The 22,630-nt window shown below is 36.6% G+C and overlaps 1 long non-coding RNA gene across 3 annotated transcripts in view; it reads left to right on the forward strand.

The window, feature by feature from the left end:
* LOC102957293 overlaps positions 1-22,630 on the forward strand; it is an 82,143-nt gene that overhangs the window by 3,383 nt on the left and 56,130 nt on the right. For 2 of the 3 annotated variants that reach the window (XR_006222060.1, XR_001512035.2), the window contains exon 2: positions 6,129-6,246. This is a non-coding gene — a long non-coding RNA (uncharacterized LOC102957293). Of the gene's footprint in view, positions 1-6,128; positions 6,247-14,458; positions 14,521-22,630 lie in introns of those variants that run through there. The other variant, XR_006222061.1, reaches the window with a different exon arrangement.

The raw sequence follows: 22,630 nt of genomic DNA on the forward strand, positions 1-22,630 counted from the left end.
TTAGATTCTAATAAGGGCACTAATTAGACATATACAGTAAAAAAAAAAACCCTATATTACTAGCCAAAACAAGAAGAGTTTTTAAAGAAGAGTCTTAATGATAGAATAAATAGTGTTATGGGAGGTCAGAAAAATATTGTTTATAGCTTGAGGGATGCAGGGGTAGGAAATCAGGAAAATTTTAATGGCAGAAGTAACTTTTAAGATGGTCTTTGAAGGATGTGTTAAGAGAAATTACCACCTTTCCACACATAAAACCATATATGAAATACACTTGATAGTTTTGCCATTTACTCAAAGACAGGTACCACTTTTCTGTATATGTGCTCACCATTAATCTAAGCAAATAATAGCCAATAAAAATGTTAAAAGAAATGAATCTTTTATAGTGAAATAAAGTTGAGTTAAACATCAAAATGTGTTAGGACAACATGCCAATAATAAAGGTTAGTCAATTCCATCTGAATCTCTCTAAAGAGAGATTTCTATAAATCCAGTTAACCCAGATGTGATATAAGGTATTCTAGCCCTAGGTACTTATTTAAAATTTGCCGTGACCCCCCAATATGGTAGAAGCATGAAGCCCTTTATAATATTTCACTGGATTTGCAGGGGCTTGTGTTTTCTTAAGTTCCTATACCCAGATACTCATTTCCTTTTATGTTTTCTCTTTTGCCCCAAGCCATTGATTTCAATGGGAAAGTCACAGCAGAGCCATGAGTTTCCACCAAAACCTCATTCACATAACAAAAATATAATGGACTTGGCTAAAGATTGCGATATTGGGATAGGAAACTAGAGAGAGTAGAAAAGAAGAACTCTGCTAACTGGTGAGGGGCTGGCCCAGGATAGGCAAACTGAACAAGGGAATAGAAGAGAACCCAGAAATAGACTCATGCTCATGCATAAATGACAATTTGATAGTATTATATATCATCAACACAAATTACTGGGAGAATAGAGACTATTCAATAAATGGTGTTAGGAAGATAGGGAATAAAGGATATTGAATCTCTAGTTTACATAAGATATAAAAAAAATCAGGGGCTCCTGGGTGGCTCAATCTGTTAAACATCCAACTTCAGCCTAGGTCATGATCTCACCATTCAGACCAAGCCCCGTGTTGGGCTCTGTGCTGACAGCTCAGAGCCTGGAGCCTGTTTCAGATTCAGTGTCTCCCTCCCTCTCTGCCCTCCCCCCACCTTGCGCGCTCTCTCTCTCAAAAGTAAATAAACATTAAAAAAAATTTTAAGCATAAAAAAATCAATTTCATTCTCAGTCCTAATAGGACTAGATTATGTGTTCGACCTGCAAATGGGAGGTGGGCACTATAATTGATGGTTCTGTCTGAATTACATGACTGGATTCTGGGAGGAACAGTCCCCAACAGGAGCACGGGATAAACGACAACCATACAGCATAGCACAAAGCTCAGAGATCTCCTGAAGTCCTTAGACCCTGTTGTGTCTGAGACCAACTATATCCTTGTCATTCTTAATTATCACAAGTAAATGATTTTCTTTTAATTGGTTAAGGTGGTTTGAATTGGGTTTATGTCAATTGCAATTTTACATTTGTAAGTCTTAAAGTCCATTGGTAATTTTACAGTTTATTTACATAGATCACACGAAGTTTCATCATTGCCACCGAAAATGTTTTATAGTTGTTGCCCACAATTGTACACAGGGACGTTTTTTAATTACTTATATGTAGGAAAACTACTTGTGTTTATATATTGACTTTATACTCAAGACATCTTAGCAAAAACTTTACTTAACACTCATCAGTTGATTTCTCTTGATTTTATGTTAAAATTCATATCATCTCCTAACAGTGGTGATTCTTCTCTCTTTTCAGTGTTTGTGATGTATGGTTTCTTTTTCTTGTTTTGTTGACCAGACTGATGGCAAAATGTTGAACAATAGTCATGGTACAGTGCATCTTTGTCTTTCTGAATATTTGATGTTGCACCTTTAAATATGTTTCTTGCTGAAAGTTCTGTTAAAGCAGTTGCCATATATTCATAGTTTGCAAAGTGTTGTATCTTGAAAATCATGAATAAGTATTGAATTTTATCAAATATCTTTTCTAAGTGTACAAAATAATCATTATTATTTTCCCTTTATTCTGTCAATGCATTGAATTACAATGACAGGTTTACTGATATCGACCCATTCTTCCATTCCCAAATTATTTTTTTTAATTTTATTACTATTTAAAGAATAATGTATTTAATTTATTGATATTTTTATCTGGGAATTTGAAAAATTCAGAGATTGATATTTATAAGTAGGATGAACCTTGTTCAACCTTTATCTAATTTTGAGATTTTTATTGGGATACTCTCCTAGAATTAGTAGGGAAAATTATGTCTTTTACCATGCTTATGGTTTTTATTCTTTTTTTTAAGTATAGATTTTTGTTTTTGTTTTTGTCTTAAATTTATTTATTTTGAGAGAGAGAGAGTGAGCAGGAAAGGGGCAAAGAGAGCAGGAGAGAGAATCCTAAGCAGGTTCCACACTGTTAGCACAGAACCTGACACAGGGCTTGAACCCACAAACTGTGAGATCATGACCTGAGCTGAAGTCAAGAGCCAGAGGCTTAGCAGACTGAGCCACCAAGGCACCCCTAAAAGGGTAGACCCCATCTATCTTCTCAGTTCTATGGTTGTGGACCTATCTACCTCCTCCTGATTCATTTTGATAATTTAAATTTTCTTAGAAAGGTATTCCTTTCTCAAATTTAGGTGTTTTTTATTCAAATTTCCATATTTACTTTTTAATTTACATAGTGTTATTTTATTTTTTAATCACTTGTCTTTTTTAAGTGGCCATAACTGGTGTCTTTGACAGCACCACATTTATTTCTTTGTGAGCAGATGATATTATTTATGTATTTATTTATTTATATAATTGTGTTTGCAGTTTAATTTTTTTAGCTGCAGGCATCTGAATCATCTTCCTACATCTGAGGAATTTTAGAATTTTGGACCTTATCTATCACTGTGTGACGAACTATTCCAAAACTAAGTGGCTCAAAACAACCACTGTTTTCTTTGCTCCCTATTATATGAGCTAGCAATTTGGGCTAGGTTCAGTTGAGTGGCCCTTCTACTGGACTTCCTATTGTTTGGGACTTCACTCCAGATCACAGAAATGTCAAAAGCCCCACTTGTTTCCCCTTTACATCACTAGAGTCACCCTGTGTATGGCAGGCCTTACTCTCCGTACATGCACAGACGCAACAGATACTTCCCAGGAAAAAGTAGCTGGCAAATTCAGTTTACCCAAGAGAAACTCTTCTCCCTCTGGTATTTTGGTTTCTCAATTCTTCTTTGTATCCACAGGTCTCTGGTTTTCTTAAAAATACAGTTTGGTAATGTATGTAATTTTTTTTTTTTTTCTAGTTCAAGTGGGAGTTATGGCCTGTTACTATCTTCTGCATCTTGCCTGGAGGCAGACATTTAATATTTAAGTTTTAATTTCAGATATTTTTCAGTTGTAGAATTTCCACTTGATTCCTTTTGATGAAGTCATATCTATGCTGAAATTCTCCAGCTTTTCCTCTTATTCCAACATATTAAACTTATTTAGAACATACTTATTTAAGTAAAACTCCCACGCCTGTAGGCTTGTTTCTGTTGTCTTTCTCTTGGTTTGAGTCATTCATTCGTGTTTTTTTATTATGTCATATAATTATTTACTGAATGCTGTTATTGTGATGAACAATTATGAAGATTAAGTTTTCTTCTGGAAGGCAGAAGAGTGTAGGCAGATCACTTTGATCCTGATGCAGGCTGGTGTTAGTGTTTATTTAGGAATGTCCCTTTGAGACAGGTTTATTTCCATAGGCAGAGCCTTTCTAGGGTCTCAAATGAAAGCCTTGGTATTTACCGGTTCTATTTTAGCAGTCTCTGAACTCCATCCTCTGTCCTGAAGCAAGAAATTTCTGCTCAGCTGTAGCCTTACAGCGGCCATTTTCTGGTGGATTTCTTGAAGTTACTCTCTGCATATATAGCTTAAAGTCCACAAGCTTCTCAAGATAAATCACCTGCATAATTTTGGCCTTACTTGGGTCAATCCTTCCTCTCTGAAATTTGCCCTTCAAGTTTCAACCACTTTGGCAGAGTCAAACCCTGTCCCATCATGCCTGTAGGTCTCTACTCAGACTCTATTCCCCACTTTGTGAACTAGCAAATGGCTCAGAGAAAAGGCCAGACTGACTTTCAAGTTCACCTTGTTGTGCTTCTCTTCTCTCAGGAATCATAGCCCTTCAAACCCTGTCTGCATCGATTGTCTTCAAGTATTTTATATATTTATAATTTATTCAGCTTTTATAGTTGTTGCTGGCACAGAATTAGTCTACTAAAAGTTACTCTATCATAACTGGAACCCCTATGAATAATATATATCACTTTACCATGTTGAACATATAAAACCAGTTTACCTGTCCTTTAATATTCAAATTAAATATTTGTAATCATCCTCTAATAGAGTAAAGATGTCCTTCATTCCAATTCAGGATATCCCAGTGATAAGTCTAAAATTCTCAGAGATGCTTACTAAGTTATGACAGTCATTCATGCTTTTGTATCATGACCAAAACATCTGATTTACTCACTAGGAAAGGTTTCCATTGATTCTGTTGCTTCCATCCAATGTTGCTTTCAAAACTGACAGATCTCTCTCTGAGATAGAGTGCCTAACACATATGTCACTACAGCTGGTCCCACTTTGGTTTCTTAAGGGTCAGGCATGGTGTGGAAACCTCTTTCCCTATGTTAGTATCATTTATGGACCCATGAGCCTAGACTTCAAACCTTATAGTGATTTTGTTATAGAGATCTTCCAAAAAAAAAAAAAAAAATTAGAGATAGTTTACTCTTGGCATCCATGCAGTGGATGGGTGGTGGCATCAGAAAGATTTCCTGCCTCATCCACATGCTGGGCCAGAACAAGCCCTTTCCTCCAAACTTTGTGTTCTAATCCTCAGGTAAGGATGGAATTATTTCCTTCATTGTCCTAAGACTTGCTGTAATTTCTGTCACTAGATAAATCAATAAATCACATTTTTGGCTAGGGAAAGGTTTACAATAATGTCAAAAAATAATCTCTTAAATATTATTTACCCAGGAAAGTTCTCCCTCTCTAAGGTTCCATTGTTCAGTGAATGCCTCAATGTTGACGTGTGGACCATTTCAGTGTTAAAGAATGTCCATAGATCTGGTATACATTAGAAAGCTACTAGAGATATGTTAGTTTCCTTTTGCTGTTGTAACAAATTATCATAAGCCTAGTGACTTAAAAAACATAAATTTATTATCTTACACTTCTGGACATCAGAAGTCCAAAATCAATCTCAGTGTGTCAAAATCAAGGTTGTCACAGGCCTTGATCCTTCTGGAGGTTCTAGGAGGAAACCCATTTCCTTGTCTTTTCTAGTTTCTGGAGGCCACCTGCATCCATGGAACCATGAAGCCCCATCCTCCATCTTCAAATCCAGCAGCATAGCATTCCAATCTCTCTCTGCTTCTAATATCTTCTTGTTTTAACTCTGACCCTCTTGCCTTCCTCCTATGAGGATCATGGTGACTGTATTTGGCTACCTGAATAATACAGAATACTCTCCCCATCTCTGAGATTCTTAATCACATCTGTAAGGTCTCCTTGTTCTGTGACATATTCTAAGGTTCTGAGGATTAGATTATGGACATCTCTGGGAGAAGGATAAATATTCATCCTATCAGAGAAGGCCTCTTAAGCACTATGATCTATATACTCTCAAAAAACCCAAGGAATATAGGGCTCTTGTTTTAGAAATGGAACCTAATAGTCTAAACATAACTTCTTAAGTCTTAACAACAATCCTTGAGTATATGTATTTTTACATAGCAATTCTATAACCCAAAGACTGAAACACTCAATTTCTATAGCCCAAGGATTTCTGGACTATTTCCTAATGTATAGACATTAGAGTGGATGAGGTGGAGATGGCAAGTAGGATTTCTCCATTGCTAAATGTTTTTTAAAGAACAGTCCTAAAAGCTATTCTTTTAAGATCTTTCAAAATCATGCAACAGTCTAGAAATAGCTCAGTTTATCAAAGATTAATTACACTCTCTCTCACAGGCTGATGGAAAATGCATTGGAGTCTAATCCAGAATCACAGGCAGAAATCTAGAGTCACAAGAATTCACAAGTCCATGAATTTCACCAAGATCCTTTTTTATGCCCCTCCTCAAATTCAGTAAGTGCACTCTCTAAGCTATTTTATTTATTTATGCATTTATTTATGTATGTATGTATTTATTTATTTATTTATTTATTTATTGTCTATCTGTAATTGGCAGAAAGGAATAAAAAGACCTTTGGTGACTTATTTTTTTCTTGAAAAATATGACTTTAAGACAGAAGTCAGTATCTTTGTGAACCCTACAGAAAAAATGGATCATGCCTCTACATAAGGAAATACTAAAGTCATCACCTAGTAGAGAAAAGCATAAAGGAAATTAGAGATTTTTTTTTTCAAATTGTGTATCCCTAAACTATTTGTGCAGAAAACTAATCTGCTCTGTATTAAATCTCCAGAGAAGATTGGTTTAAAAGTAACTCCATTGTTTCTTCAACATCTTAGTTAGAATTTTCATGTTTCCAAGTTTATGAAATGCACCTAAATGAATGATATTCTAAATGCCAAGGACATTTTGAGTTTCAAAACAGGATGCCTTCCTGAGAATCAGATTTAAGCAGCTATCCTCATAAAAATCTTTGGCAAGTACAGAAGCCACAGGGGGAAATGACAATAAACTTTTAAGTTTGAAGACTGGATATTTGAAAATATGATGCCTATTTTCAGCACCTTTTATAGATATACAGTAAACTTGGTTGTTTAAGAATATGCAAGTATATTATGTTTAACTTGATTTTCTTGGCCTATTTAGAGATCATAAACTCCCCCACAAGGTAAGATTTTTTCCTACTTTTTAAACAAGTCATCATGAAAAATGTTTTCCTCACCTTCTAATTTTACCATTTCCTTCAAGCCTTCATGGGCTATACACTTTGCAAATAATGTCCAAAATTGGAGACTGAGGGAGTGTCATTTTAAATGAAAAATTTTCAATGGATCCATACACATCTTTCATTATGGCTGGTAGTGACTCTGGGAGGGGGAAGGCTTGTTTTAGAGCAGAAAGATTTAAACTTGTTGAAGGATTTCATTGAAAGACTGGTATTGTTCAAAGCACATAAGAACTAAACACTTGCAATAAGTGGTTATATTCTCAGGAAATTTGGATGATTTAGATTTGGGGGACAAGCAAATGAGTGGTTCCCTGTAAATAAAAGGTCCAGGAGCATAGACTCACAACCCTTGCTAGCTCTTCTGCTTCCTGTATATCCTCAGATATTTTAGTGCTTCCCATATCAGTAGTGTAGGAGAAGTAGTACATATGCCTGAGGTAAACTTGAGTTTCTTCATAGAGGACCAGAGACCAAGGGAAAGAAAAGGAAAGACGTTTAGACCTGTTTCCTGATTCTCATTGGGAACACTCTGATTTACTTTAATCTGTACACAGTGGATCGTGCTTGCGTTCTTTGCATTCTCTACTACCTACCCTTCAAATTCAGAGATGATACAACATTTGAATTTAGAAGGAATGCAAAGCACAAATCTTGAAAATCAGCACATTATTACATTGTTATTTGAATTTATATGTGATGATTTAAATATGATTTAAATATGAAAGTCTTTTTCCTGTTTTCTTTCATGGCCAAAGTTTAAACTCTAAAATTCAATTGAGAACTTCCTAATTTTGCTAAATATTGTATGCATAAATACACATTACCCTTATGCATCAGACAATCTCCTGAAAGAAGCATGTTAATTCTGTTGCAGTCTAATAAGGGCCATGGTGGAGGTATGTCCTAAACCTAACATTTATTGAATGTTTATTGCATGCTTAAGGACTATATATACAGTTAATTTTTCCATAGCTTTATGAGCTAAGTACAATTATTATCTCCACTGAAATACAGGAAGAATTGAGGCTTAGCATGTTTAAAAACATAGTGAATTTTTGGGGAATGTCAAATAGTTTACAGTGACTGACATCTAGGTTTCTGTTGAGATATACTTTATTGTGGGATAGAATTGATTCATTAGGTTTGTTTTTCTTTTTCTTTTTTTTTTTTTTAAGTTTACTTATTTATTTTGAGAGAGAAAGAGAGACAGAGAAACAGAGAAAGAGAGAGAATCCCAAGCAGGCTGCATGCTCAGCATGGAACCTGACTCGCGGCTCAGTCTCATGACTGTGAGATCATGACCTGAGCTGAAATCAAGAGTCAGACGCTTAACAGACTGAGCCACCCAGGCATGCTTCATGAAATATTTTTTTGATAGGCTGGTTGAAGTATCATCTCATACAGCTTCTCTCTTATCCAATCTGTATTTTAACCATTGAGCTTATGGCCTTCTAGTCTGACTCCTCTGATGTTCGTTCTGTCCATTTGTGAGAGGTGAAGGGTGCTGGGAGTAGAAAAACTCTTGGAAAGAAGGGTCCAAAATTCATGTGACAATGATAGATGCATGAGAGAATAGTCTAGAATAGGGTCCTTCCCCATAAAGATAGCATCCAAAGAGGAGATTTCAAAAATAATAACTGCAGAAAGAAGAATAAAGCCATAGCAATGTCAAACCTCTTGTTTTGTATTAGAAGTTTTATCCCTTAGCACTGGAGACCAGCAGAACCTTTGACCTTGAGCCATGCAATCTTTCTTTATTCATGGTTGTTTGGAGAGAGAGAGGAAGCTTTGAGTGTCCTTTGGAGCCTGGAGTATAAAATAGATAATAATCATCCAATGGGAGCATATAGAACGAGCCCCAATCAGTATTGAAAGGATGATGTAATTTATCTAAGCCATTTTTGAACTTTTTCTGTAATTTTTAGTTAGTACTATCTCTTAAAGTAGCAAATTGGTAATTTTGCCTGAATGACAACTTAAATTAAGGTGTTCTGACCAATGGTTATATTATATTATATTCAGAACCTAGTTCTGAAAGATTATAGTATTTGTTTTATCTCTGTTTTGTTTTCACATCTAGTTCTTATGATGGCCTTTATGATGGAATAATAATTCAGTCTTGGAACCAATAAGAAACACTACTGAATTTGTCAGGAGTCCACATTTGCAAGTAGAATAAACCCAGCTCAAATCAATTTCAATAAGAAGGGATACTATATTAATTTACATATTAAGGAGGAGCCTCATTGCTGTTACCAGCACTCAGTCTCTCCAGCTCTTTTTCCTGGCTCTTCTTTTCTTCACTTTGGCTTTATTCTTGGGTGGGCCATCTCCATGTAATGGCAGACGTGGTAATGAAAACTTCAGGCATACATGATCTTAAGTGCAAACTGGTTTAAATAATAAATGTACTGGATCACATGACAGATAGAAGTCCAGATGTAGTGCAGTTTTAGATGGATTCAATCAAGCTCTCTGGGATTTTCTTAGACCTTCATAGCTTTCTAGGCCTCACAGATCTATAGCTCATCAATCAGAGTAAGAGAACAAATCTTTCCCCTCAATTATTGGATAGAAATCCTGCATTTCATTCTGTGAGAACTAAGCTTAGGTCATGCCCCATCCTGGAACCAATATCTAGGGCTACAGGGATAGGAATTCTTCTGATTGGCTTATACTACTCAAGACCCACCTCTGGACAGTGGGTAACAGTCCTACTCAAGACAAATGCCTTCTGTGTAACAGGTGACAAGTGAGATTGATACTGGGGAAGGCAATACCCACAGGACAGAATGAATAGTTCTTCATTATTCCAGCAAAAGTGTTGAAGGAGTTTCCCATTGGAGAGTTCCATTGGCTCAGGCTCATCTAGGCCCCACTTGACTGAAGAGAGTGAATGGGTCTTCATAGGCAGAAAAGAATTTTGAGAGCAGTCCAAACAATAGCTGTGTACTATAAAATACTTCCAAATCACGTCTCCACTTGCTCCATTTTAACTTCTAAATGAAAGTTAGTCTTGTCTACTGCCATAGACACACAGACTAGAAAAATAACATTTTAAAATTCTTGAGTACTAACAGCTGAATTTTTATTTAGAGTATGAAAAGATTAGGTAATATTTTCCAGTGGGAGGGAGAAATTGAGATTTATAGCAATAGCATTTCTTGCACAGAAAGAAACAATGTCTGTTTTTCTGGAAACAAAAGCTGGAAGAGAATAAATCATGTTTTAGGAAAGATTGGTAGAAAATGACAGTTTCTCCCAATCCTTTCATAAAATGCTAGAATTAGCACGGTTTTCAAAGGGCAGAAATGCAATGGTGGCTGATATAGGGACTTAATTCTAATGAAACAACACAGAGAATAGTCTCTGCTTTTAGGAAGAACATTTGTGGTTTTTTTTCTTTTTCTTTTTTAATTACAAAAACATAGTACACGCAATTTGATCCTGAATATATTTTAAAAATACATAATTTCTTTCCTTGCATCTTTGTTGAGTATATTAAAAGGTAAAGCTTTAAAATTTTGTGAAAGTTTCAGATTCAAGTATAGACTTCCAGGGAAGGATCAAAGTTATGAGATGTAGTAATTTAAGAATATTGCTAAATAAAATCCTTCCAAGGTAACCTGCCTTTGATTTATCTTTTCTATTAAAGATTAATAGTTTGAAATGTCATAACATCACAGACTTGAGGAAAACTAAAGCCTCGTAGAGTTACTGTGTAAACTTATATATAATGAGCCTCTGGTGTGCTGTCAGAATGCAGTGTGGAGATGGAGGCTGAGAGATAATACCCCACCCCCTACTTCTATTCCCCAAGGTGGGTGTGGCTAACTGTGGGGAGTGCAAACAGCTGGCAATATAGTTACCTGGTACTTTTCTGGCTTGCCATCATTTCTCATTCTTCTTCTTCGTAGTATTTTTTTCACCTCCAGATATGGTTTTTATTTATGCAAGGAACCAAGGGGTGAAAAGTTTTGCCAGCAGATCATTTGGTGCTATGAATACACACTAGTGGTTTAAGGAAGTTGATGGCTGTTTCTCTGTCTCTAGTGTAAGTAAATTAAATGCAGAAGAAAATAATAGATTCTATAAACTGTTCTGTTCTTTCTGCTGTCTGGGAAGAAGTCTTATAAGACATCCTACATATGAAAGAAAGAATTCAGCGTCATTATTGAAAATAGCATGTAACAGATACATTTAGAATAATTTTTAAGTTGGCTTTAGGAAGAATATTGGGATTGGATGTCACTCGAATTTAATATGTTCTTCCTGGGGGTTTCAGTGTGTCTGAAGACTGGGCTAGCTCCTTTGGGAAGATACATAATGTCTCCACCTTCAAAGAACTGATAGTCTCTATAAATGTAAAGACAGGCATGCAGTTTGCAACAAAAGACACAAGAGAGCAAATAATAAATGGCTAGTGTTTTAGTTAGTTTCATTTCCAATCATAGGGACTCACTGGGGGTGGGGGTGGGGGTGCGGGTGTCATTAGAATTCATCTAATAAGAGAGATGGGATCTCATGGAGCTGTAGGGTAAAGATCCATGCCACGGAGTCATAGAAATACAAGAGCTGGACGCTTGTCCTGGATTCAAGGCAGCTGATAGGACCCCAGCACCAATGCTCTACCATTAATGGGATATGACTACTGTCTGGGTCTATTCTTCTCTGTTTTTCTCTCTGCCCCACTCTCTTGTAGAGTTTGGGTTCAGATTCCTGAGAGAGAATCTCTTTGACTTAGCTAATTGTTAGAACCTCACTTAGCCTGAGCTAGTATTTTCCAGTGGGAGAGGGTAATTCTCACCCAGCCATTGGCAAAAGGATAGGTGAGCCAGCTGTTTGTTGGAGTTGAGGGGAGGAGTGATTTGTGAAGGACACAAGGGCTGCCTCTTCCACAAGGCATTGTGAGTGTGTGGCAAGAGGGCAGCAAAACAACATGAAAGACGGCAGTTAAGCATATTACTAATAAATGCAGTGTGACAACAAAGAAGGGAGTACTTAATATGGAATTCTTAGCCTAGTGAGACTTTATGGCAAATAGGAATTTGAACTGTGTCCTGAATGGTGAACAAGAATCTAGTTTGTAGAGAGTAGGGAGGAAGGGATTCTAATATAAAAGTATTGCGCTGCCTGAATAATAGCTACAAAACAGCCTTTATCTTTACCCATAGTAACTGGGACACATTTTTAATATAACTTTAAAAATTTGACTGTGAGCCCAAAAACACTTATAGCATTTAATTAGTCTGATTAAGGACTAATTTTCTAGTTGTGGAGGTGAAGCCAGGAGCAGTTTTTTTTTCCCCCCTACTAATTGAGTGGGTCTTTATACAGAGATGTGATCTCCAAGTGGAGATAAGCATACACTAGCTATATTGTCATCCTCACATGAACTAGAAGGGAGGAAAGGGGAGAATCCCCAGCAAATAGAAAGAATTAGGAAGTGCAGTTTCTTCCCACTCCAGGAGAAGTACCGAGAAATTTCCTTTGCCTCCCCATCCACTGGCAGAAACTATGTTTTCCAACAAATTTGTATTTGCTTATTATGGTTAGTCCAAGCACCTAGATGTGAAATATTCTGTTTATATCCTTGATGCAAAATTTTTAGGACAAGAACCCATTTGCCCAACTAGGACCAAATGTCCACCCCAGAACAAGTCAACTGTACCTGGGATATGGATCTCATTTTAGAAATGGAACATCTCTCTCTTTGCAAATTTATGGTTGCAGGGTTTGATGGAGGCAATACTCAGAAAAGGAGTGCTGTGTAGACGCCACAACAATTGTTCATTTTAGTGTCCCTTTCATACCAAGGAAAGTATCAAGCCTCTCTTCCCATATGGGGCTTTGTTTTGACTTTCCTTCCTTCAAAACCTGAGCTGCTGATATCCTTAGCTGAAATTCTCTAGAATTTAACACTGAAGAAAGTTTGTGAGGGAGTCTAAACTAGTTTTGGTTGCTCCTCCACATTTGTCAGAATTGTAGGATCCCCTAGGCACCATAAAGAATACAGTATACATGGGGCGCCTGGGTGGCTCAGTCGGTTGAGCGCTGACTTCGGCTCAGGTCACGATCTCGCGGTCCGTGAGTTCGAGCCCCGCGTCGGGCTCTGGGCTGATGGCTCAGAGCCTGGAGCCTGCTTCCGATTCTGTGTCTCCCTCTCTTTCTGCCCCTCCCCCGTTCACGCTCTGTCTCTCTCTGTCTCAAAAATAAATAAAACGTTAAAGGAAAAAAAAAAAGAATACAGTATACTTGTCCTTTCAAGAGATCTTTCAGGGGCCTCTGGTATATATTGGAAACTGGGCAAGAGTATGTACCTTTCCTGGGCAGTTCTTCAACAGCAGCAAGACTTCTAATAGGAGGTAAAGGAACTGTTACCTGTATAGATTTCCATTTTCTTCATTGGTCTTTGTAAGTTGCTAGAGAGAACCATCATCTTCCTTTATGGAGGAAAGCAACTAAACCAAACATTAAAGTCCCATAGGAATCTTCTGTTCATCAGTTTAGAGTCTACTTCCTCATACCTGCTGTGACATAAGAGTAATTATAAAAATTGCCAAAAATTATTTAGTACTTATTATGTGTCATGCACCTTCTAAGTCAGTACTCTACAAACTATTATAGATTGGCCCAGTTCAAATCGAGCCTGCTACCTATTTTAGTAAATAAGTTTTTATTGGAACACAGCCACTCCCATTTGTTTACATATTGCCTATGGTTGCTTTTGCCCCCCAACAACCAAGCTGAGAAGTCGCAACAGAGACCCTATGGTCTACAAAGCTGAAATATTTACCATCTGGCCCTTTTCGGAAAAAGTGGCTGACCCCTGACTTAAGCACATAATGTTTATCTCTTTGAATTCTCACAATAATCCCATTTTTTTTTCATTGTTATTTTACAGATGGCAAAAATGAGACACAGAAAGTTTTAAAAACTTCCTCAAGGTCACACAACTAGTAATTGTTAGAGAACTAGACTTATTCCTTTCAGAATTTTGAAACATTGGTCAGATCTAATGTGCGTTTAGACCCCAATGATAATAGTTACCATTAGCAAAGTACATATATATGAGGGCTATATAGCTGCTGTTAGATTCAATGCTAATTCATAACTCAGCGATGCAAAGGTAGTGTAATCCTGGGCCTTGTAGCAAGGTAATTTGTGGGTAAAGAAAACCTTGTGGCAGTGTGATAAATTGCATTAATGACCCTAGTTCTTTACCCTTACCTGTATCTGTGCTATTTGCCATAAGACTTCACATTCTTCCTGCTAAAGAGGTACAATGTATTTTCTCATTCTTTGATTTTGGGTGTGGCCACATGGCTTATTTTGGCCAATGGGATGAGGCAGAAATGGTAGTATGCCAGCACTAAACCTGAGTCAAGAGGGACCTGCATTTTTCTTATCTTTGTGTGCTTCTGTCATTGCCACAGAAAGAGCAGACGTGAGCCAGACTGCTGGACCCAGGAAAAGAAAGAGGGACATGCAGAGCATAAGTTCCCTAACTGGCTCACTTCCCTTGGTCCATTCCCGATCAGTCAACCTCTGGTCAACCCACCCACTGATACATGAGCTAAATGTTGCTGAGATTTAGAGGTTCTTTGTCATACAGCAAGAGCTAACTGACACAGGCAGATTTCTTCAACATAAGTCTGTGGATATGGTAGCTTTAACCAGAATGGTTATGAGAATGGCAGGCAGTCAAAGTGCCACAGACTTCCCTTATTTCTTCAAAATATGTCTGAGGATGTGGAAGCTTTAACCAGAGTGCAGTTGTGGGAATGGCTCCAGGTGTCCCAGATTTTCCTCCAGAGGTGGTTCCCTTAAAGCCCAAGACAAAGATATTGCAAACAACTCAAAAGACTGATTAAACAACAACAACAACAACAACAACAACAACAACAACAACAACAACAAAAATCTCCAATAAGGAAGAATGTGTCTTCTTGTGTGAGTACATACAATATATAGGGACCTCAATCCTTGGTACTCTAGGCTTTAAAAAGTATGGCCAATAAATCTAATGTAGTGGTTATAAAACCAGGCAGTAGAACCACAAGAGAAGGAGTGCCAGGCATCTACTGGAATGGCAAATATATTGGTAGCCAAGACTTTCTCATACCTTTCCATAATGTTAAGCAATGCTCATGGAGAGCTGTAGAAAATGCAGGACAACACAGATATTTGATGAGATCAGGAAGTATAAATGGAGTTCAGGTGTGACTTGGGCAAAAATCCAGGACTCAAGAATGGGATTTCCTCTGGTGAAAGATCTTGGCTTTCTGAGGCTGGCTGGGAATTTCAACATAACTGAAGGTTGAGACTACACAGAGACTTTTCCTATCTACCACTTTATATGGCACATGGCAAGAATGATCACAATTAGTACGTTTGAGGCATTTGTAAGCATGATAGCCACTACTGTGATTTTCCCCTCACACGCTATTTAATACCTTTAATTGCTTTTATTTAAATAACACTTTGTTTAATAACACTTTTTGGTACTCAGTGGTTGGTGTGCCTTCAAGAGAAAGAGAAGAGTACATGTTAAGTTTCCCGACATATAGAATGAAATTTTTTCAGGCACAAAGTATGGCTGAACCCTACAGAAGTATGTGATGCTTAGAGCTATAAAGAGCAATGTACAACATTTTCTCTGTCTTCTATGTATTTACTCTGTTGTTGAAGAGACAAAATTCTTATGTAAAAATAATTATTAACTATGGAAAAATGCTAGCTGGCTGAGGAAATTCCTAGCAAAGTCTTTTCTATAAAATCTTTTTCGATAATATTTGGCATAATAGAAGTAAGGTTGTTACCACAGAACTTTTTTTTCTTTAAACTGGTAAATATGTTAGAAACTGTAAACTGTGTTATAGTCTAGGACAAACTGTACTATTAATTCCTTAAAAGCTTTTTAATTTATGAGTAGGCTATGGCAATCTGGTCAAATAAATGAAGACTCATGCAGACATGAGTCAGACAATCAAACATTATCATTCTTAATCTGTTATGCTTTTATGACCATACACATAATTTTATTTTAAAATGTTAAGCTTACAATGGTGCAGAAAGGATTTCATCTTTAAGATGCTGATTTGAAAAGTTTAGACTTTAAGAAACAATTCTGGCATTTATGAAATGGATAAGTTTTCTTGGTTCTCTTTCTATTGTTAATATATGTAGTAAAGTATACCACCACAGAAGTGTCTCTTCTTCAGACGTATAAATAACAACAAATACTACTATAATAACCACCTTGAAGTGAATTTTTAATTGGTTTGATGACGATAGTAGCAATTCCCAAAATATGCTAGCTCTGTTTACTCTCAATTTTATTCAGCATATGGACATAGGAAAGCATTAGCATTTTCCAGTTCCAAGGACGAATGTGTTTAATGTTAAAATAACTCAGAACAGTTCTATGTTTTGCATCATAAAGTTCAAGCAAAAAATATAAATACAAAAATTCAGTTCTGCTGCTGTTATTCTCTATAAATTTGGTCAGGCTGTCAGGGATATGACCTTGTGGATCAATTATCGGGGCTTCCTTTAGCCATCAACTCAGTTGAACACAATATTGTTTCCACAATATTCTGAATATCCTTTCCATGGAGGCTAGAGCCACAGTGATTGGTGGAATACCTGGTAGTAAAGTATCAAACCATAGGAGTTTGGGTTTGAGTCTCAGTCCACACAGCCAGCTTGCAAGAAATATAACTTTCATCTCTTATTTCTCACCTGAACTTAATTTCAACTTCCAAACTGCATTCTGCTGAGTGGTGGAAACTTAATCACTTTGGAATTACACCCCTGGTTTCCCAGTGTTGAGTCCAAAGTCCATGGGATGGGAGTAGAGGAAGAATCAAACATAGTTTGTCTTCTATCAGTCCTGGAATCTTCAGGGACAGCTTCTTTCTCACCTGACCTTCAGTTATCTATCAGCACAGAACATTTCTGTGTTTTCATTTTTTCCTGGCAACGAGATTCTTTCATGGTTTCTCCATAAGCTTGTCAAAAACAAATTTCAAAGCCAAGCAAGCAGAAATTTATAAAGTTTGACCATTCTCTATTCAATCTTCAGGGAGAAATTTTCTTGGGTGAGGGCTGCTATAGCCATGGAAGTACATTTGCGGCTTCTGGTGGAAGCTAAACCACCCTTTCCCTCTGCTAATTTGCTTCAACCCAGCAACCATGGCTTGACTTCACCTGTGCTATGTGCTGGGAGAAGAGGCTGCCATGACACTGGAGAGCTCTGTCCCTAGACCATTCTTTGGAGTACCACACTGTGGTGTAGTTTTGCCTGTGAGCCGAGATCAAGAGTCAGAGGCTCAACCGACTGAGCCACCCAGGCGCCCCAGGATGTATTTTGTATAGCATCATTCTCAAGTACAAAATACCTCAGCACTATAATTGATGGTGAGGACTGAGCCAGAAGTCACAATACAGTCTTACTTCCCACCCACGCAACCTTTTTTTCCCCTAACAAATGATGTCTTTAGGAAATCTTATAGTGTTCATGTTAAGAAAGAGTCTATTTTTAAAATGTTCCAAAAACAAGGCAGCAGAAATTATAAAATATTGCCCAGAGTAGGGGCTCCTGAGTAAAGCGTATTTCTGCGACCAGCAGCATCAGCATCACTGGGAAACTTGCTAGAAATACAGTTCCTTGAGCCCTTCCAGAGACCTGCCTCATCAGAAACTGGAGATGAGGCCTAGAAATCTGTGCTTTAACAAGCCCCTTAGGTGATTCTGATGCATGCACAAGTGTGAGAGCCACTGGCCTGAAGCAAGGGTGGGCAAACTATAGCCCAGAGACTAAATCTGCCCACCTATTATGTAAGAGTGTTATTGGAACACAGCTTTGCTCCTTGTTTATGGCTGCCTGCGCTGAGCTGCAACAGCAGACTGGAGTAGTTTTGATACCTTAAGCCCCACAAAGACTAAAATATTTACTTTCTTATCCTTTACAAAAAGTTTGCCAACTGCTGGTCTAGAAAAAGGAAGCCTCTTCAATTTTAGCTTGTACATATTTTTTCTCCATTTGAAGTACAGAATCTATCCTAAGCATTTACCCCAAGTATTCTATGACAAAGTGGCCGTGAACTTAGAACTTTAATTGAATATGCTGATGTGGATTCTATTCGTGTAGACTTTTTTGGAATGTGGAATGACCATTCTTGCCTCCTATAATTTACTTCTCTTCTAGAAATAAATATTAAGTGTAAGAAAACAGTAATTCTTAAAAATGAAAGCCCCAAGACAGATATTGCTGTTTAAAGTAAGAGATAAAATAAATCTAAAGGGTTCCACCTGCTGGTGGAAATAAAAAATGACTACAAATTAATGTAAAAATTACCTAGTCAGTCAAAAGTGATAGTCACAGAAGTTTAGACTGAAAGGATAATCATCTAGTTTCTTTATTTTAAAAAATGAATTAATATTAATATGAAAATAAAATTAGAATCCATTCCTAATAGGTTATACAAAGCATACAGACAATACAGTTTTTTAGACTATAAGCTTTGTGAAGGTAGGGTCGGGGTCAACTTTGTTTATTAGGATATTCCCATCCCTAAGTAAGGTTCTTTGCAAATATGTATAAATAATTTTGTCCTATGATTTAGAGTTGCATGAAACACTAACCGTTGCAGAAAGTTATGTATTTTTAATTTAAAGAATCATAAAATTATGTTATGAAACTACAAAAAACACATTTTGTAACAATTTTACTCCTTAAATGAAAAATTTTCATGGAAGAATCTAACATAAATATGTCATAATACATTTTATTTCTTAGAAAACTAAATGTGCCAATTGGGATAGGCTCTGTTATGCCTAAATCTTGGTGGCTTACAATGACAAAAGTTGTTTTCTGTTCACATCCATCATGGTTTGCCTATAGCTCTGTTCCACGTATGTCTTCATTTTGCAACCCAGGCTGTTGAAATAGCATTTGTCTGGAACATAAATGGTCGTCTTGATACAGAGAAGAGAGACTTAAATCACACACACAGACTTTTTTTTTACTTTTTAAAAAGAGCTTTATTGAGGTATAATTTCCATACCCATTCTAAGTAAACAACTTAATGATTTTTAATAAATTAACAGAGTTGTGCAACTGATCATGGCAATCCAGTTTTAAAACATTTCATTTTTAGCACTCCCAAGAAATCTCCTGTCCCCATTTGCAGTGAACCCACATTCTTACCCCCAGATGTAGGCAACAATTAATCTGCTTTCTGTCTGAAAATTTGCCTTTTAGGGACATTCTTTATTAACGAGGGAATACAATATATATTTTCCGTGTCTGACTTCTTTCACTTACCATGTTTTTAAGGTTCACCTGTGCTGTAGGGTGTATTGGTAGTTTGTTTCCTTTTTTATAAAGGAATAATTTTTTGTTGTATGGATGTATCACATTTTTAATCTATTCACCAGTTGATGGACATTTGTGTTGCTTCAGGTGTTCAGTTATTGCACATAAAGCTGCTGTGTACATCCATAGCACAAGATTTGTGTGGACATGTGTTTTTGTCTTGGGTAGATACCTAGAAGTAGATTTGCTGGGTTGTAACATAAATTCATGTGTAACTTTTCAAGAAACTGCCCAACTTTTACAAAGTGACTACCCATTTTACATTCCCACCAGCAACACATGAGGGTTCCACTTTCTCCATCTCTTCACCAACAGTTGTTATTGTCTTTTTTATTATAGCCATCCCAATGGATATGGAAAGGTATTTCACTGCAGTTCTAATTTACATTTTCTAGTTCAAATGACTAATGTGATTAAGCATCTTTTCATGTGTGTACTAACCATATCTTTGGTGAGATATTTATTCAAATCTTTCACCAGTTTTTTTTTTCAGTTGTCTTATTATTGAATTTTAAGGGTTATTCATATATTATGAATAATATCTTTATCAAATATATGATGGGAAGATTTTCCCAGTCCGTAGCTTGTTTTTTCATTGTCTTAGTGTCTTTTGAAGCACACAAAAAAAGTTAAGGTTTACAAAATCCAATTTATGAACTTTTTTTTCTTCTATAAAGTATGCTTTTGGTGTCATATCTAAGAACTCTGTGCCTAACCTAAGGTCATGAAGATTTTCTATTATATTTTCCTCTAGAAATTTTATAGATCTAGTTCTTATATTTAGGTCTGTGATTCATTTTGAGTTAATCTGTGGTTTAGTATGAAGAAAGTTGTATCATCCTTAAATCTCCCCATTATATTTCTGACAAGTCTGGCAGTCTGTTGCTTGCCCTAATCTTAATCACAATTTAAGACTACCTGCAATATTGTCCCTCCCAATTGTCATCAAGTTTTTGACAGTGCGCTGGGCATGGAGATTTTCCATTCTGTTCCAAATCAAGTCAGTCCACTCTGGCAGTGAAGATGATAGTGTTCGTGGCCTGCTTGCCCTGAGGGTGGTGGTGGAGCCTCCCTTGGCTAAAATGCCATAAACCCCACTGTTCTTACCCAAGGTTTGGTAGTTTTTCTTGAACAGATGTTTCTTAGTTAATTGTATGCCTTTGGTTAATTTTCATAGTTGGGAATATATATTTTTAATGTCCAGCAATGTTGTTGCTTTTGGGGAAAAGGATTTGCCAAGCTACTCACTCCACCATTCTAGAAGTTCCAGCCTCTCTGAGGTAGTTTTCATAACATAAGGTTTTAAATGCTTGAAACATTATAAAGTGTCTTATTTCTGCCTAGATTACATGAACCAAAGCAAGTCACATAGTTCAACAAGATAGGGCTGCATAATCCTCATGTAGCAGAACATCACAGAGATGATTTGGCAGGCAACTTCTGAAATGGTTCCTAATGGTCTTGTCTTCTGGAACTCACACCCTGTGTCATCCCTTCCCGTGGAGTGTGGCCTGGACTTAGTGACTGGCTCCTAATAAATGGAATTCAGCAGAAGTTTTGGGATATGATTTCCATAATCAAGTTATGTAACAAGACTGTTACTTCCATCTTGCTAGTACTCTCTTTCTTGCTGGCACTTTCTCATTCTTTCTCTTGCCTGCTTGGGTTGTTCACATTGACAAAGCAAGATGCCATGTTGGAGAAGCTCATGTGACTAGGAACTAAGAGTGACCTCCGGCCACAGCCAACACAAAACTGAGAGCCTCCTACTAAGTGCAATAGCCAACAAGGAACTGGACCCTGCCAACAATCACTGATGAGCTTGAAAGCAGATTCGCCTTCAGTTGAATCTTGAGATGACTTCAGCTCTGACAACTTGATTGCAGCCCAGTGTGAGACCCTGAAGCAGAAGACCCAGTTAAGCTTCCACATTCCTGATCCGCAGAAACTGAGATATTAAATGCTTATTGTTTTAAGCCACTAAGTTGTTGGGGTAATTTCTTATGTGGCAATAGTTAACTGATACAGAGAGGATCTGAAATATTTGGTGAAGAGTCATATAATCTACCACAATAAGCACGTTAGGCATGGAGCTGGATAGATTGCTTTTTGTCATATACAGGATCAATGCTTCTAAATGAATCAAGTTTTATTCAAAATGGATTTCCATGGGACTTATAACCTGGCATTTGCCATGAATTTTTATTCTTATTTTATAAAATCATAAAATATTGGAATCACAATTTTAGTATTTCCAGAAATTATAGAAATACTGCTTACCACAGCAAAATAAAGTATGGTTTTGTAAAATGGGATTAAAAAATTATATTTTCTTGGTCATTCTCATTGATATTTTATAATTGCTAAATGTTTTGATAACTGTTTAATCTTTATAATATATTTTAAAAGTCTATAAATGCTAAAATCAATAACCTTCACTTATATAAAAATATTCAGTTAAAAATATAAAGGGAGATTATTCCAAAGAGTAGATTGTGGAGAAGAAGACCAAAAATGGTAACTTGACAGCAGAAGAACCTGACTAACATGACCTCAAGCCAGGTGACCAAGGTTAACATCAACAGTGATAAATCGTATTGGCAATATGTGCCTTTGATATGACATGATGAGAATGCCACTTTAGCTCTGTGGATTCCTTCTCCAAAACACATTACCCTAGTCTAATCATGACAAAAATATCAGATAAATACCAACTGAGAGACATTCTACAAAGTACCTTACCAGAATCCTTAAAACTGTCAAGGTCATGAAACCCAAGGAAAGTTTGAGAAACCATCACAACCAAGAAGAGTTGTAGGAGATATGACTGCTGATAATAATGTGGTATCCTGAAACAGAAAAAAGACATTAGGTAAAAGCGAAGGAAACCTGAATAAAACATGGGCTTTAGTTAATGATAATGAACCAGTATCAGTTCATTAATTGTGACAAATGTACCATACTAATGTAAGATGTTAATAGCAGAGGAAACTGGGTGTGGAGTAAAGAAGAACTCTCTTTATTACTTTCACAATAAATTATTTAAATGTAAAACTTCACTCAAATAAAATTGTTTATTATAATACAAGAAAGATCTCCTTCTTAATAACAACAAACCCATAAAATATCTCAAAATTTTAAAAAATTCAAGATCTATATGAACAATTTTTCTAAATAAGGAGATAAAAGATTTGAATAAGATTTAAATAAGTATGTTGTGCTCCTG

The sequence above is a fragment of the Panthera tigris genome, chromosome C2 (genome assembly GCF_018350195.1).
Source record: "Panthera tigris isolate Pti1 chromosome C2, P.tigris_Pti1_mat1.1, whole genome shotgun sequence".
Classification (NCBI taxonomy): Eukaryota; Metazoa; Chordata; class Mammalia; order Carnivora; family Felidae; genus Panthera; species Panthera tigris.